The 14,902-nt window shown below is 39.2% G+C and overlaps 1 protein-coding gene across 2 annotated transcripts in view; it reads right to left on the bottom strand.

Annotated features, from left to right (window-relative positions):
- Positions 1-14,902, bottom strand: part of LOC308694513 (rho guanine nucleotide exchange factor 26-like) — a 125,084-nt gene that overhangs the window by 67,636 nt on the left and 42,546 nt on the right. The gene's annotated exons all lie outside the window — the stretch shown is intronic.

Raw genomic sequence — 14,902 nt, 5'->3', positions numbered from 1 at the left:
GTTGTCCAGTTTTCCTTAGTCACATGTCTTCCTTTGTTCTGTTTTCCCGCCACTCCTTTGTTCCCACGGTAACCCTTATTAGTTCATCTGTCACACCTGTTACCTCGTTAGTCTTGTCAGCTGTCTTGTTTCCCTGATCTGTTTCCCCATGTATTTAAGCCCTGTGTGTTACCTTGTTGATTGTCTGATCTCTGTCTTATTAAGTGTGTGTGAGAACCTTCTGTCCGTGCCTCTATGAATTATATTGTTAGTAAAAGTTTGCATTGGAACTTTTGATTATATTTCGTCGTCTTCTGCCTGCACCACACTGTGACAGAAGATCGGACTGCCCAAATTGGACGATAGGGTGAGAATTATCGTCATGGCTCAGGAGAGCCAAACCTTTTTTTCATTCGTCAAGGACTTTTGCTGCCTTGCCGTCACCAGCACCCTCGATGACGAGAGCCTGAGCACCTTGTTCCGGATCGGGGCCACATTCAACCATCCAATTGACCTCCCTTACACCACCGGACTAGACTGGAGGGAGACCGTCATCCAGTGTCTGAAGAGCGTCGTGTCTCGACCCGGAACACAGCCAGACCTAAGACTTTTTCACGTCATGCCTGACCAGCCAGAGCTTCTTCACGTCATGCCCACCATTCCTGAGCCCTCGTCTTCAGCCAAGAAGGCCGCCAACGCAATGCCTGAGCCCTCAGCCAAGATGGCCGCTGCCTCGCCGCCTGAGCCCTCAGCCAGGATGGCCGCCACCAAACCAATACCTGTTCCTGCTCACCGTTCTGTTCCTTGACATGTTCCTGTCCAAAGATCTGTTCCTGTTCTTCGACCTGTTCTTGCTCCAAGATCTGTTCCTGTTCCTAGTCCAGTTCCTGCCCCAAGGACTGTCCATACTCCCAGACCTGTTCCCGAGCCTGTCTCTGAATCGGTTCCTGAATGTGTGTGTGGTTACTAAATAAACAATCTCTGGCACTAAAGATAAATATTGGAAAGAAAATATACAAATAAGAAGAATGGGAGAGAAGTGAGAGAGCTCACTCTAATGCTGCGTTCCAGTCCAAAATTGTCATGCCCTTCACTCGCTAACTTCCCTCCGTCTCGTTCACTCGGATGTACTTCATTGCTTACGTTGCACGAGTGCCCACTACTGGCGGAAACTGCGGCGGGCTGAACTGGAATGCCCTAAACCCTTGATCACTTGGAATCAGCTATGGAGTTTATTTATTATTTAAAAATTTTCTCTTTAAGAATTTGTTTAATGCAGCATCCAAATGTATATAGGCGTGTTTGGGTTGTTTTAAATTTAAAAATATATAATTAATATATCATAGAGTTGTTTGTTGTGGTGGTGATTAGACGAGATATGTGGTGACGTCACAATCGTACTGCATTGTGAGACATATAGGTGCCTGAAGTGTACATATGAAGTAGACTCGCTCCCTCGGTCAAAATCGAGGGAACGAGGGTCTGTCCATATAAACTTCCCTCGTTCACTTCACGAAGTGGAACGCACTTCAAAATGGCGGCAGAGATTCCCCCGAAGGGAAGTGCTTAGGGAAGTTCGCAAGTGCGTGTCTAAAAGTGGACTGGAACGCAGCATAAGTCACACAGGTCTTTATACTGACCCCTATTAGAAGTTAATTAGGGATTGAATGCACCTGTTGCCCAACTAACGTCTGCACTGCGTAGCAGAGCCAGCAGGGGGGAAACAGGCAGGCGTAACAATATCCAGAAATCTATTTCAAGAGTAGACTGAATTTAATTTATTGACATTGAACAGAACTATTTTAATTTTTTTCTCATTAAAAGCAAAGGTGTTCATCATGTTTATGTTTTTATACTTTGTAGCCTATATTTTAAAAATACCTGCATGTAATTACAGCTGTAATTAATTTCTGTAATTACATTTTGTAAAGCTTAGTTCCACAGAAAATGAAGACGGTGATTCAATAACATAAGATTTAATATAATACTCAGAATAAACAGCCAATACGAGACGGCGTGCTAGTGCACAGACAACAATCGACCATGACCAAGCAACAGGCAGGAACTTAAATATGCAGAGATGATAACTTTTTAAAGACAAACAGAGTGGTGATTAGTGTAGTGTTCATGGTGACTGATCAGTGGCGGGATCCCTTCCCTAATGGTGCGTTCACACGAAACGCGAATAGAGCGTCTGGCACGAGTGATTTCAATGTTAAGTCAATGGTTTTATTTGGTGATTTTTGTGCATTCACGCATTTGACGCGAATTCGCGTCTGACACCCGAGTTGAAAAATCTGAACTTTGGTGTCAGTTCGCGCAGAGTTAACCAATCAGGAGCCTGCTTGCTGCTGTCACGTGGTGAAGTAAAAACAAAGTAAAGCTTTTATCACATAAAAACTTGATTTCTATATATGAGACATATTCATTTTGTATTGAATGCTATTTATTCCATATCTAAATCCAGATTATATGAAACATTATTATTCTAATGTAAAGACAACCAATATATTTTAGTGTATAAGAACATAGTTCGTGTCTGGACAGTGTTGTGTGGGAAAGAAAAAAAAATCACAGGACCAGTTAATTACTTTTGGAGGCTGGCTCCATTTATCATCAATACAAAAATAAATTACAGATTATGTGGGTGAGGGCGAGGGTGATCCTCGCTCCGATGCGGGACACGCGAATGGATTCAAAATGTTCAAGCGTCCAACTAGACGTGGTAGACGTGAATTTGGCGCGCTATTCGTGTTTGGTGTGAACGCACAGTTACACCTTAACCCACCCTAAAACCTAACCATATCATAAAACCTGTCCCTAACCTTACTTGTATCCCCCTCAATAGCAGCAAAAAAATTTTGCAAAACTGTAGACTTTTACAAATCTGTATGATCAAACAGCTGAACTCAAAACTCTATATTCTATTCTTAACTATGTGAGTTCATCCATCAGATATTTTAAATAATATCTGAGTAATGGATTAAAATGCTTTGTTTGTAACCAAGAGCAGAGAGTATTGACCCTCGTAGCTCACACCCATGGCAGCTTCCATGGATCTTTGAATCAGTGCAACTCATTTCTCCATCTCTGTGTGTAAAACCAACCACTCATGATTAACACTGGACTTATTAACACGATTAGTATACAGTTCAATGTGGCTCTCACAATACATGGCATGGCAGACTAACAGTTTCTAAGCGCAGTTCAGTTCAAACAGTGCAGGTTGAAGAGAATGCGGTTGGGAGTGCTGAACATTAGCATGTGTCAGTTTGGTTATAGAATGCTGTTGTTGCTCATCAATAGAATGCTTGTCAATGTGTCATTTCGGCCTTAGCATCCACAGACAATTTTTCGAGCTTGGAAACAACTTGCCAGTGAGTACAAATCTGAAAAACTTCTTCACACTGAACTCTTACATCCAGGGCTGTACCCACCATTGAGGTCCCCGAGGTCAGGACCTCTATAATTTTTGCATTACAGAAGTGCATAAAATGAAGGTTGTGAAATTATTGCCTAATTGCCAATCAGTTTGCAAAGACTGTATCAATCAAATGTCCACGAATCCCCACGGACCCCCATGAACCCCCATAGCAGGATCACTGTAGCAAGGACCTCGTTTTTTATAAAATCCTGTGTACGGCCCTGCTTACATCACATGGACTAATGTCTTCAAAATTTGTGGAGCAAAAGCACCCTCAGACTAGCCTAGAAATCTAGACGCACCCTAGCGGCAGCAAAATGTATTTCGCAGCCAGGTGGGTCTAGCAACTCTCAATAGACCTTCTAGCTGCAAAAACCTAAATTGGGTCAGGCCAATCACGTCGTGAATAGAGTAGGCGGGGGCGGGCTTAACATATGACGACAGAGTTGCGACGGCTGCCACTTGAAAACAAAGAATGGCAGCTGCTGATGGAGAACAACGGTCTTTCGAATCGGCTCTGGAGGACTTGGAGTTAAGTTTTTCTTTGAGAAAAGAGCAAAGAACGGCACTTAAGTCATTCTTAAAAAAAGGAAGATGTGTTCGTAGTTTTGCCGGCCAGATATGGCAAAAGTTAAAATCTATCAACTAAGCTCCGCTGCTGGGAAAACGCTCTGGTTGGTTGAAGCGCTGTCCTATTGCATGCAGAGGGAATTTGAAAGACAGCCGTTTATCCCGCCCCTCGGATTGAGCCGCGTCTATGGTGAGTTTCCAGACCTAACATCTCGATGTAGGTCTGGCTTGCCAGGCTACCCTCAGACTCTATTCACAACAAAGTACCTCTTCTCTAACCAAACTGATATTCTTTAATGGGGTCCTATTTTGCCCTTTTACGAAGTCTTGATTTTGTTTTTGGGGTGTACTAAAATATGTTTTCATGCTTGATTGTTCAAAAAACGCATTATTTTACGATGTTATCCACCATTTAATCATATTTGTTGGAAACCTATGGTAATACAAACAGTAATCAATCACAAAATCATAGAGCTTTACAAAAAGCAAGAGCTTAAAAAAGCTAAAGTAAACACTAAATCAATACTGTAAAGTTTGTCTTATTTGACAACACGGTTGTGGTTTAAAATGTAAAATCAGCAACTAACTATCAGGTTAGTCCAATGTCTTAGTGAAATACAGTGAATCATTATAATTTGTGTAAAATCCCAAGTTTGCTGATCTACTGATTCTATGAAAATATAAAAAAGCCAAATGAATGGCATGTTAATGTGAAATTTTGGAGCCCCACACATGACATGCAGAAAATATATAAATAGGGCCTATATCTCCATTGCTCTCTGATGCCAGAAATTTTATGAAGTCTTGCTCACTAAACGTGGCAGTGATTTATCTGCTGGATAAATTAATAGATACAATATAGCTACGTCTCAAACAGTGGATCACTTATATCATCATGTATTGTCATATCACCCAGCCCTAAAACTTCTCAATGTTAAAGCATTGAGGCTTTATAGACATAACAGTATGATTTTCTGTAAAGCTACTGAACTATAAACCAATAAAATTGTGTATAGGCAGAGCGACACATGTTGCCCCATCCTATCGTCCAGGTAACTCTAGGGCCACTCCCTGAGAACATTCTGATAATTCTTAACCAGGTCAGAAAAACAAGATAATAAATGCACACTAGCTTACAGGCAAAGGAAAAGTAAATCCAAGCAAAACCTTCTCGGGTCCTCTTACAAAGAAACAGCTGCTAAATTGTTTTGTGCGATATTTCTGAACTTTGCGCCTCAATGTCGAAAGCTCCACGACAGAAAAGACCGATCCGGCGAGCTCTAACGGATCTGCAGAGCTAGCAAAGGATGAAACTAGCATAACTGATGGTGCTACAATAATGTCAGCGATTAAGTCTTTGGAAGCTGGAATTCACCAAAAGTTTGATGTGCATGCAGCGGAGCTACAGAAAGAAATATCATCCCTTAGAGAAGAAGTTCATAATTCACTAACGACGTTAACTTCAGAAGTGAAAGCGCACGAGGATAGACTAACTAGTCTGGAAAATGCTACATCTGAATGGACGACTAGTTTGCAGACACTAGAGCCCACCGTGACTTCCTTACGGAACGAGATTACCGCTCTTCAGGCTAAGTGCACAGATTTGGAATGCCGCTCACGACGAAGCAATCTGCGTCTTGTGGGTATTCCCGAGGGTATGGAAGGCACACATCCGACAAAATTTATCTCAGAAACACTGCAAGAAATATTTAGCCTCCGTGAACCTCCACTTCTCGCCCGAGCCCACCGTACGCTGGCAGCGCGACCCTCGGAGGGTCAAAGACCGCGGGCGTTTGTCATATGCTTTCACCGATTTGACGTCAAGGAAGACATTCTGTGGATGGCTATTCAATCCAAACAGCTCAAATTCAAAGACAGACTCGTCCACATTTTCTCTGATTTCCCCCCTGAGATCGCAAAAAAAAGTTTGATACACCAGCAGAAGCGATGGACTATGTGAAAAGGCACATAATGACCCCTTAAGACAAGAGGACACGATCTATCTGAGCGGCTGAGGTAATAGAAAGGTCAACTGGTTGAAATGGCTGCCTGACTTTCAAAGCTGTCATGGACTAAGTTAGCTGAAAGAATACCATGTTATCCTTTCTACCTGCTTTATATGTTATATTACCAGATCCGTCATTTTGCGTTAAAATTAATTATCCTTCTCTTGAGATTCCCCGCTGCGGTGCAATAAAAAAAAAAAAAAAAAAAATGAGGCTATTCGCTTATTAGCCTATTATAACAATACTTACAATTTAACTTTCTTGTTCTGATCATAATCATAAATGTGGTTATAACATGATTTAGTGGTTTGCAGAGTCACGCTCGAGTTTCGTTTTAAGGTGACTCGGGCGTATTGTTGGGTGTTAACCCAGGGAGGCGTACACTCCGTCAAGGGTAGTGTTAGCTTTGTTCACAGGGTGGGAGTGGGGAAGGGGTGTAGGGGCGGGGAGGGGAGGGTGGGTGGTGTTGCGGTTTCAAAGCTGAGTTCATCTCCAAGTTCATTTATTCTTCGTGGTGTGCATCATTGGGTGTCTTTTACACATGGATGTGTTTCTGCTTATCTTAGGTCTCTGTTTGTTTGTTTTTATTTTGTTGTTATTGTTTTTGTTAGTTGGTTTTCTTTTGTTTTCATTCTCTTCCTGAATAGAATGCCTCTTTTATTAAACACTTTCACATGGCAAACTCTTTGAGATATTTTAGCTGGAATTGTAAGGCTGTCAATAATCCTGTTAAACGTAACCGGGTCTTGAACCATCTGAAGAGCTTAAAGGCAGACTTTGTTTTTTTGCAAGAAACGCACCTCCGTCCTGCTGACCACTTTAGGTTAAAAAGAGATTGGGTAGGTCAGGTTTTCCATTCAATATTTCATTCCAAATCTAGAGGTTGTGCAATTTTAGTGCATAAATCTGTCCCATTTGTAGTCTCTGATACTATTGTGGATCAGAAAGGAAGATATATTATTGTATCAGGAACACTTTTCTCAACCCCATGACTCTTGCAAATGTTTATGCACCCAATTACGATGATCCTACTTTTATTTCTTCTTTTCTGTCTTGCATTCCTAATATTCACTCACACCCGCTTATTTTGGCTGGGGACTTTAATTGCGTTATGTCTCCTGCTCTTGACAGATCTTCCAAAAAAAGTATAGCTCTATCAAAATGTGCATCAGTTATCCTCACTTTTATGCAAAAGTACGGTATGTGTGATGCATTCCGTCACTTACATCCCTCAGATAGGAAGTATTCCTTTTTTTCTCATGTTCACCAGACGTATTCTCGTATTGATTATTTCTTTCTGGACCATAAATTTCTTCCATACTTACAGGACTGTTCTTACCAAAGTATAGTAATTTCTGATCATGCACCAATTATATTAGAGCTCAAAATTCCACACCAGCCACCTAAATATTGTCAGTGGCGTCTTAATCCAGGTCTCCTATCTGATAAGGATTTTATTGAATTTATTTCTTCTAATATATCGAGTTTCATGGAAATCAATACCACACCAGGCATGCCATACTCGATCATTTGGGAAAGCCTGAAATGTTATTTACGTGGTTTAATAATTTCTTATTCATCCCATAAAAATCGAGAAAGGGAAAAAAAACTAATAGAAATATCCAACTCCATAGCGCATATTGATAGCCAGTATTCTTCGGATCCCTCCCCTGAGCTTTTTAAAGAGCGTCAGTTATTACAGGCAGAATATGATATTTTATCAACTGACAAGGCTGAAAAACTGATTCTGCGTTCTCAACATAGGATTTATGAGCATAGTGATAGAACAGGGAAGTTGCTTGCTCGGCAGATTCGTGAGGCTGAAGCATCTCGTATGATTCCCCAACTTAAATTACAATCAGGAACCATCACAGCAAATAATAAAGAAATAAATTCTGAATTCAAACAGTTTTATGTTGACCTATACTCAGAATCCCCACCGGATGCTTCCATAATGAACACTTTCCTCAATGGAATTGAATTCTCTACTATCAACAAAGTGTCCCATGACTCTTTAGAGAAGGACGTTCAGGTGGAAGAAATTGAGGAAGCTATAGCGTCCATGAAATCTGGTAAGGCCCCAGGGCCTGACGGATTTCCGTCCGAATTCTATAAAAAATTTTCTAAATTGTTAAGCCCTATTTTATTTTCAGTTTTTTTAGAAAGCCTTCAGAATGGTTATTTGCCCGCGAGTCTCTACCAAGCGACTATTTCTCTACTTCTAAAGAAAGACAAGAATCCACTTGAATGCGGTTCGTATCGTCCCATTTCTTTGTTAAATTGCGACTATAAGATCTTAGCAAAACTCTTATCTATCCGTATGGAAAACTCTATAGACCCTTTTACAGTTGGTAAACACGGTGACGTATTTGTGTGGGCGGAGCTTAGCTGGAGGCAGAAAGATCCCTCTGGCCGCTTCACTAACGTTAGTTTGCAAGTTTTGTTAGCTTGTTTTTTAACAATGACTGGAAAAAATCCGATTTTGTCTTAATGTGCAAGGTCACTCACTGTCCAGGATGCCGATTGTTATTTGCAAAAGTTAATTTTAACGGACGGAACCAGATGACCGTACACGCTCAGTCAATGGACGAACTGACAGGATTAACGTTAACGCTACCTCCGGTTGAGTGGCCTGACTTCTACACCTACCCGATAGAGAAACCGAGGGTAAAGAGAAACTGAGGACATATAAATATATTTAGATGCCTATAATATAACTATGTGCTGAATGGTCATGTAAATACTTGTGTGGTGCGATCCGCAGTTCTGCCTAGCCAGCGCCAAGACGACAATGTAAAGAGTGACACTACGGTGCAATTTTAATTATATGAATATTTTCTAGAAATAAAAATTCCAGATACAGCATACTCATTTTTCATTGATTCTTGCACCCAAGAACACAACAAGATGACTTTTAATAATAAAAATAATAATTTAAGCTCCTTATTATGTAGCCGAATCTGTGCTGGTTTGTATTGGCCGCCTCCAGTTTTCCGTTTGTTTTGCCTCCAGCTAGCGCCGTGACGTAGGCGCAAAAGGGGTCTATGGGTCAAATTATTTCGCACGATCAAACTGGATTTATTCGGGATAGACATTCTTTTTCTAATGTTAGGCGCCTTTTTCATATTTTGTATTCTTCCCATTCAAATAATCCGGAGGTGGTTCTGTCACTCGACGCTGAAAAGGCATTTGATCGGGTTGAATGGAATTATCTGTTTCAGGTTTTAGGAAAATTCGGTTTTGGCTCTACTTTTGTCTCCTGGATTAAAATTTTATATGCGGCCCCTAAAGCTTCTGTACGTACCAATAATATTTGTTCAGAGTATTTCGAACTACAACGGGGCACAAGACAGGGGTGTCCACTTTCCCCATTGTTATTTGCTATTGCTATTGAACCCCTTGCAATTGCCCTGCGGTCCAGTGCACAGGTTTATGGTATTACCCGTACAGGTATGGTACACAAGGTCTCTTTATATGCAGACGACCTTCTTCTTTTTCTGTCTAACCCTCTTATTTCAATTCCTCAAGTTTTTTCCATTCTGAATGTCTTTAGTAGTTTCTCTGGATACAAACTAAATTTCTCTAAAAGTGAATTGTTCCCAATGAATTTATCTTCCCTTCAGGTTTCATACTCAGATTTTCAATTTAAAGTTGTCAGAAACCGTTTCAAATACCTGGGGATTCGTAAATACTCTGACCTGTTCAAAACCAACATTAGTCCTCTTTATAATCATGTCAAGTCTCTCTTCATGTCCTGGAAATGTCTCCCTCTTTCTTTGATAGGAAGGGTGAACATTATCAAAATGAGTATACTCCCTAAATTTTTATATCTTTTTCAATGCCTTCCTATATTTATTCCAAAATCCTTTTTCACAGTTTTGCAACGTAATATCACTTCTTTCATATGGGATAAGTCAAAAAGAATCAATCAAAGTCATCTTATGAAACCAAAGTGTTTGGGCGGCCTGGCTTTGCCAAATTTTCAAACTTATTATTGGGCAGCAAACATTAGGAACCTGTTATACTGGGTGCAGCAAGATTTGCAATTAAAGAAGTCTCAGTGGGTACTATTGGAATCTGCCTCTTGTACTCCAGCAACTTTGACATCCTTATTATGTGTACCAATTCCCTATAAGCATACTACTTTAGTAAAAAAGAATCCTGTTGTCAAACATTCATTAAGGATTTGGTCTCAATTACGTTTGGCGTTAGACCTTAAGGACCCTTGTGTTACAGCGCCTATTTTCTGCAATATATTATTTCCACCCTCCCTGATGGATGGGGCTTTTAATATCTGGAGGGAAAAAGGCCTATCTACAATTGATCAATTATACATAGATAACAATTTTGCATCCTTTACACAACTCCAAGGAAAATTCGCTCTACCCAATTCACATCTATTTAGATACTTTCAGATACGGAACTTTATTCGAAAGCAGTTTTCGAACTTTCCCTCTCTGCCAACTAAAAATATACTTGATAACATATTAGACCTTCATACATCTTTGAAAGGGGCTATTTCTAAAATATTTGCCATAATCAATGCAAAACAGTCCCCTTCAGTGCGTCCACTGAAGGCGCTCTGGGAGGAGGAATTGAATTTGACGCTGGAGGAAAATATTTGGGATCTAATTCTTGCCCGTATACACTCATCTTCTATAAATGCTAGGCATACCCTCATCCAATTCAAGGTAGTGCACAGAGTTCATTAGTCTAGAGCTAAACTAAGCAGAATATTTCCTGATTCGACCCAACCTGCCTTCGCTGCTTAACTGAACCAGCTACCTTATCACATTCTTTTTGGTCCTGCCCGAAATTGTCTGATTTTTGGGGGAAAATCTTTGGGTGCTTCTCAGTTATTTTTTCTTTAACAATAGGCCCTAACCCATTAACAGTACTGTTTGGTATTTTGCCAGAATCTGTTAGTCTAAACGCATTGCAAGCTGATAGTGTAGCCTTTGGAACCTTACTGGCTAGGCGACTTATTCTTATGAATTGGAAGGCAGCAGCTCCCCCTTCTTACCGCCAATGGGTTTTTGATCTTCTGTATGCTCTCAGGATGGAAAAGATTCGGTTCGCATTGAAGCAAAAGCCAAAATTCTTTCTGAAAGTCTGGGGCCCTTTCCTAGAGTATTTTAAGGAGTCAACAACGACTTAATTTTACTTTTTTTTTTGTTTTTTTGTTTTTTTGTGTGTGTGTGTGTGTGTGTGTGTGTGTGTGTGTGTGTGTGTGTGTGTGTGTGTGTGTGTGTGTGTATTTGTATGCATACAATTATATTTATCTTTGTTGTTTTATAATCTTACTTAAAAAAAAAAAAAATGATTTTAGGGATGTACCGACACCACTTTTTCCAGAACAAGTCAGATACCGATACTTTAATTTGTGGTACTTGCAGATACTGAGTACAGATATCTGTATAATGTATATTCATTGCATTTTTTCATTTTTAAAAATATTGTGTAGAGAAACCAAAAGAATATGATTCAAATTAGTTGGCTTATTTCGTTTAGCAAATAGATATTTCCTTCAGTTATTTTCATGCCTAGTCATGCCTGTTAAAATGTATTGTAGAAGCTTAGTTTACTTTCACTGTTAATTCTGTTCTATTCTATCATATTTTATCTTTCATTTAATAGCACAGTGAATATTTAGTGGTTAAAATTTTTAAATGCCAGTGAAACATTACAATTTGCAGGTGCAGAAATTGAATAAAGTAATCAAATGTAAAATAACACTGCATCGTCTTCTTCTATACATAGAAGAACATATACATGTATAATTTATACATGTATAAATTAAATATAGATTAATCCTCATCAAAGCTACAAAAGTTATTCAGTCAAGAGCAGTGGGTGATTTTCTTTTTGTCTTTTGTTGTTAGATAAACATTAGATAATAGTTACTTTTTGTTATAAACGGGAATACTATCAGGATTACAATGGTTTTACTTAAAACTAAATAAATTAGTATTTTGACATAATAACGCTATTTTGACAGTAGTGATGTGCCAATCATGGTTTTATCTGTGGAGACTGAAGATAATTCGAATGTCGGCCGGGCCAAGTCATAAAAAAATAACATTCCAATTAACTGCAAGTGGGTCGTGGGTCGATGAGGGATAAATCATTAATGTGTTGATTTTAATAAAGACACAGAATTCTCATTTCACAGTAAAATGCAACGAACATGCATTACTTCATTAAAGCTCAATTTAATGTTAGGCAAATTGGTAGTAGCAACAGTGGCAGGAAAAAAGGTAGCAAAATGCAACCATTTAGCTGCAGTCTGGAGCTCTGACTCAGGTCCTGAAACTGGCTCGAATGACCAAAGGTCACTGCAAGAAAAAAAAGAAGGCATCTTTTTCTTCTATTTGACTCATTGATATTGACTTGTGCCACAGATTCCAGATATTTTTTTTCTCATTTTTTACAAGAAAGGAAAGTCATTTTGAGATTAGAGAGAAAACATGAAAGACAAATAGTTAACTGGGACAGTAAGAGAGAGAAGTAGCAGTGGTAAAATGTCTGATAACAACTCCACCCAGACAACTCTAGTCCAGATTCCTGTAAAAAAGCTGTCAGGGACACTACAAATGATGATGTGACATACATAACATGAACTCAAAATGTGTACCTTCCTGTCTCTAAACACCTCTCCCTCTTGCTGGAAAGATCTGAAAGATTTCTGAGAAACCAAGTAAAACGAAAGTAAAAGCAGCACCAAACTGGGGTTTTACCATTATTTTTCCAGGGAATATGGGTGGCAGACAGCGGCAGAGAAGTCTCATGACTCATGATTACATCATTTATGAACAAATGGTCTACATCTGCGTGTTACAAAGGAATCCAGCCAAGCCACCAAGTACTTTTAACACACTTTTTTAATACCAAACCATCGTAACTCTAAAACACTCGACATACTACAGACACTAGGCCCTTATTCTGCAGATTTTAAGGCAGCAGTACATTTTCCAATGACTAAAATTCTCTCTACAGAATACAGATATTGGTATTGACTCTGGTATATCAAAATATTAAATGCAACAACATCTTGACATTTTCAAAAGAAAATAGGAGTGGGGGACATGAATATTAATCACTTGGCATAAACTGATTAGCTGAAAGTGCTAGCAAATGGGATTGTGTCTTGCGCACCAGTTGAGAATTTGTGTTTATGGCTAAAATAGTGAATAATTCCAAAACATCATCATTTTGACAGGAAAAAACAAAAATAACATTTTCATCTAGTGTATAAATGTTACGCAGTATGTCAGACTCTCTTGCATTCTTTATTTGTATGCATGTGAGAGAAATAGTAAAAGAGAGAGTGCCATCAGCATAGCAATGGTAATTTGCCCGCCAGCAATAATATCTGGCCCGCACCCGATTATTTTGATAGTGGCTGGTTCTGAAATAGATCTGTCATGACAGCAACAGTTACTCACAATCACTTCGTCTTTAGTGATTTTGCCTTCAAAATAAAAGTATGATAACGTTTTTGCAGCAATGTTTTCTTTTGAGATGAATAGAGAGCTTTTAATTTGAAAAGTTTTGAAAGACATTCAAAAGAGTCTGTGGATCGCTTCGTTGCAGATAAGACACACTAGCCGTTTCTCAATATGCGTTCTTGTCTGTACTTGTGTTTTTGTGGACTTGTGAAACGTCATCAGTCGCTGCCCTAGTACTGTGCCAATTCAAAGTTCACATCTAGCCAAGTCCAGTTCGAATCCCCGGATGTGTTCTTGATCCGCCCCTTTTACCGAGGATGCATCAAGAGGTGACTTGTGCGGACTTGACAAGCCAGGTATCCCAGAATGCATCTCACACCACCAACCAGCAAGCGTCAATAGCAGAGGAGAAACCCCGCGTAATTTAAAAATACTGCTATAAATGTGTCACGAAATGTAGTTTTAAGAGTATTTCAGGCGAGAATGTAGTTGTTTAAAGCTCAAATCTTTGGTTTATTTATAAAGATAGCACCTATTTGAAAATTTGATCTGACGTTTTCGGAGTTCGGCGCTCGTACCCCGCCGAGAACAGCCTTTCCTCGGCTTCTGCTGCTGACTTGCCGTTGGCTCGGATGTCTCTAGTCTAGTGGTATAACCTTTTACAGTCTGGGTATAACATGAGATTTAAATCGTCTTGTGTATATCCAACAGGCGATTTATTTATTTTATTTGTCTCATTAATGTATTATTTGTTCCCTGGCAAAACGTTTTAGCTGAGGGCAAAGTGAAGTTATAGCTTTATTTAACGTTAGTCTATTTAACTATGTAGCCTAGAGAGCTGACTTATGTTTGACTGAATCGTTGGCTTTATTATTGTATAGCTTCTTATACCTTTTAGGCTACTTATACTTTTAGAATGGCTATTATTGATCATTAAAACTGACATTTAGCAAAAAAGGTTATGTCATTTTATTTTATATATTTAAAACATATAAAATATTTTATTATAATAGCCTACATGTTGCCTATATTCTCTTCACTGTATATACATATATGACACAACCCTGTCTCTTTTTGCTAAATGTTCGTTTTAATGATCAATATTATAATGTTTTTTATTCATCATATTTTTAAAATGAAAACAAAAAGAGTCAGGGTTGTGCTTTATATTTCGTGTTGTTGTAAATATGCAGTGAAGATAATCAATTGCGTTGCCTGAACCTCATTTGTGTGGCCATTATGTTAAAGATCTTTTTTAAATGAAAATGAAAAGAGGCAAAATGGTGGTTTATAACATATTTTGTTTTATTTGTAGCCTATAAAGAGATAACCGGAGTAGCCAGAGCAAGCTGAGTGACGCTATCAAGTACGCCGCTGTTCCATTTGCAGAATTATCGGACTCGCGTCCTCCCGTCCTCGGGAGTTCGTTCTCCTGAGTCGAACTTGACAGTCCGAACTACCAAGGACTCAAGTCC

The sequence above is a fragment of the Scardinius erythrophthalmus genome, assembly GCF_964197995.2.
Source record: "Scardinius erythrophthalmus genome assembly, chromosome: 8".
Classification (NCBI taxonomy): Eukaryota; Metazoa; Chordata; class Actinopteri; order Cypriniformes; family Leuciscidae; genus Scardinius; species Scardinius erythrophthalmus.
The sequence above is the reverse complement of the archived record's forward strand: the minus strand, read 5'-3'. Positions and strand labels throughout refer to the sequence as shown.